Consider the following 3,479-nt stretch of genomic DNA (forward strand, 5'->3'; position numbering starts at 1 on the left):
CCGCTTCTGTTTTATTGAAGAGACAAAAGAATGCCCCCTCACCCCTAGCAGGGATGTGTGACCTCTGGTGCAAGGCAGTTCATGAAGAGACTTCCTCAGGTTCAGAATTCTCGTCTGGGTAAAGGGAGTGGGGGTGGAGTGGGTCATCTCTGAGGGGTTTTTTTTTTTTGGCTCTAATTTTGGTTTCTGTCTATCCAGGAGCCAGGAATGGAGAGAACGGTAATGGTTTTACTTCTTATTGTGGAAACCTGTTGAGATAATCACAGAGAATATACTGAAGGCATGAAAAATAGGGCAGAACCATAGCAGCGTGTGGCAAGTTGGGGAAGAGTTTTTGGAGAGGGTGAATTTTGCATCGGACCTGACAGAATTGTGTATGGGGAAGGGGAGCGGTTATTCTGGTCTGCTCACATCTCTCATACTCAACCTCATTTCTCCTAATTCTGAAATCTTGAGATCCTCCATCACTAAGAAAGAAAACTACTGTCCAACAGGGACCCTTTATTGCTCACCCCATATGTGAAAGTTAGTCATAGCTAAGGCTAGGGTGCTTTGGTCAGTATCAGCAGAATATATGCCCCTTTTCTTTTGTCAGCATTACTCAGCTTACAAAGCCCTTCCATGTAGATGACCTCATCTGAGCTTCCTAACAAAGGAGCTGGTATTAGACCCCATTTGACAGTGCGCCTGGGTAGGGAAGAGAGTGTAGTGGATTGAGCGGAGGCTTTGGCACCAGACACGGCTTCCTAGCCATGTGCTCTTGGGCAAGTTGCTTAACCCTGCCGAGCCTCAGTTTCCTCAGAAGGAGTCTGTATAAGCAAGGGAAGGGATTGGTCATAGAAGTGGTACTGTGTTTCGTTTATCTAGTTACGGCAGACTCTCAAAAACAAATGGTTGTGTACAATTAACGTTGTCTGCAGTTCCCCTGAATCCATTCACTTGTTCAGTAAATGTGTATTGAGCTTCTACAAGGTGTCAAGCACCATGATCGCTGTATCAGTGATTTAACCATTTTTGATGGTTACTACAGACCCCTTTAAGAATGTGATAGAAAACTATAGCTCCCTCTCCACAGAAAACTTTTCTAGCTTTTTATTTTGCTTTGCCGAACCATTTCAAATTGGGTGGGAGACGTGAGGCTCTAAATACTACAGCATCCACTGCCTTGAAATACAGGTATTCTCAGCCGGGCGCGGTGGCTCAGACCTGTAATCCCAGCACTTTGGGAGGCCAAGGCAGGTGGATCACCTGAGGTCAGGAGTTTGAGACCGCCAGCCTGGCCAACCTGATGAAACCCCATCTCTACTAAAAATACAAAAATTAGCCGGACGTGGTGGTGGGCACCTGTAATCCCAGCTACTAGGGAGGCTGAGGCAGGAGAATCGCTTGAACCTGGGAAGAAAAGATTGTAGTGAGCCAGATTGCGCCATTGCACTCCAGCCTGGGCAACAAGAGAAAAACTCCATCTCAAAAATAAATAAATATGTAAATAAATAAGTATAGGCATTCTCATACATAACCTCAATAAATACCATTAAGAAAATAATTTTAGACAGGGTGCAGTCGCACATGCCTATAATCCCAGCACTTTGGGAGGCTGAGGTGGGAGGATGGCTTGAGCCTAGGAGTTCGAGACCAGCCTGGGCAATGTAGTGGGAACTCTTCTCTACAAAAACCTTTAAAAATTAGCCAGGTGTGGTAGCATGCAGCTGTTGTTGCAGCAGCTCAGGAGGCTAAGATAAGAGGATTGCTTGAGCCAGGGAGGCAGAGGTTGCAGTGAGCCAAGATAGTTCCACTGCACTCTGGGGGACAGAGTAAGAAATAAATAAATAAATAAAAGAAAGAAAAATAATTGTTTAATATGATCCAACACCCAATCTATTTTCAAATTTCCCACAATAGTTCCAAGACTATTTTTATAACCTTTTTTTTTTTTGGCAGGATCCAATCAAGGTTCACATATTACATTTGTTTATTATTTCTCTTTAGTCTGTAAAAATCAAGAGCAGTTCCTGTGAAGTTTTTTTTATGACATTGACTTTTTAAAAGACTAGACCAGTTGCCATGTGAACTGTCCAGCATTCTGGATTTATCTGATTCTTTCCTCATGGTGTGGTTTAACTCCTCCATCGGTACTTTTTCAGTTGTAACATACTTCAGAGTATTCCTTTCCTTTATATTTTTTATAAACTGGAAGTTAGATCTAAAGACTTGACTAGATTCATTCAAGTCAAACATTTTTGGCACAAAAACTTCATCGGTAATGTTGTGTGATTCATATAGTGCCATGCCGGGAAGCACATGCCACTTTGCCCCATCTGCTGATGACGCTGGATTTGGTCACTTAGTTAAGGTAACCACTGGATCTCTTCCTTATGAAGGTATGTCAGGAAGTAATCCATTCGTTGGTGCTTTGGCACTATGGGGACTATCTCATCCCCCAGAACCTTTCACCTAATAGTTTTAGCATCTATTGATGATCCTTGTGCTATTATAATGGCAGTCGCAAAATGATTTTCTAATTCTGTTATCCCTCTTCTACTTATTCGCTGATTAGTCTTACAGAAGATTATTCTTCTGTAATTCCCAGACAATTTTAAGTATCTAGTACATGTACAATAATTTTTAGACAGTTTCAGTTTAGAGACCATCGAAGCCCAGCATGGAGCCTGGGTGATGAGGTGTCTTATTTTGCACGGAAGAAGAACTGTAGCTAAGCTCTTGATAGTCCTTTGATTCTTCTTGTTTTGCAAGTAAATTGCAAAATAAGTTCCCAACCCAAAGATAACACAGGCTATCCTTCGACAAAAAAACAACCTCAGCTTTTAAACTTCTAGGCCATTCAGCAAAGAGGCATGCATGATAAAGGGCTTGAAAGCCCACAGACACACCCAGTACCATTCCTTTTTCCTCTTTCCAAACACTTGCAGTATGTTACAACTGAAAAAGTGCTGACCCAGGCTTATTTTCTCAACAGTAAAGCCAAGGATTTGGACCAGGCAATTCCTAGCATTTTTTTTTTTATTTTTTGAGATGGAGTCTCACTCTGTCACCCAGGCTGGAGTGCAGTGGCACAATCTAGGCTCACTGCAACCTCTGCCTCCTGGGTTGAGGTGGTTGATTCTCCTGCCTCAGCCTCCTGAGTAGCTGGGACTACAGGTGCATGCTACTACGCCTGGGTAATTTTTGTATTTTTAGTAGAGGTGGGGTTCCACCATGTTAGCCAGGATGGTCTCGATCTCCTGACGTAATTCACCTGCCTCGCCCTCCCAAAGTGTTGGGATTACAGGCGTGAGCCACCGTGCCTGGCCAATTCCTAGTATTTCTACCAGCATTACTAACATCTAGGAACTTGATATTACTTTCATTTGACAGTTAAATTCCTTGATTCCTTCATTTGAGCTTTGAAGGTGCTTGATTTTCCCCTCATTATGTCTCTTAAAGTCACACATACCTAGATCCGTTAGTGCTTCCAGTTG

General features: G+C 42.9%; 1 protein-coding gene across 1 annotated transcript in view; it reads left to right on the plus strand.

Annotated features, from left to right (window-relative positions):
• The first annotated feature begins 196 nt into the window (after positions 1 to 196).
• The window catches only part of TRIM26 (tripartite motif containing 26), a 20,880-nt gene continuing 17,597 nt past the window's right edge, over positions 197 to 3,479 (plus strand). Inside the window, exons 1-2 of the mRNA XM_012001488.1 lie at positions 197 to 312; positions 3,114 to 3,134. The gene's annotated coding sequence lies outside the window, so the exon portion shown is untranslated. The remainder of the gene's footprint in view (positions 313 to 3,113; positions 3,135 to 3,479) is intronic.

Source organism: Mandrillus leucophaeus, unplaced genomic scaffold (assembly GCF_000951045.1).
Source record: "Mandrillus leucophaeus isolate KB7577 unplaced genomic scaffold, Mleu.le_1.0 Scaffold660, whole genome shotgun sequence".
Classification (NCBI taxonomy): domain Eukaryota; kingdom Metazoa; phylum Chordata; class Mammalia; order Primates; family Cercopithecidae; genus Mandrillus; species Mandrillus leucophaeus.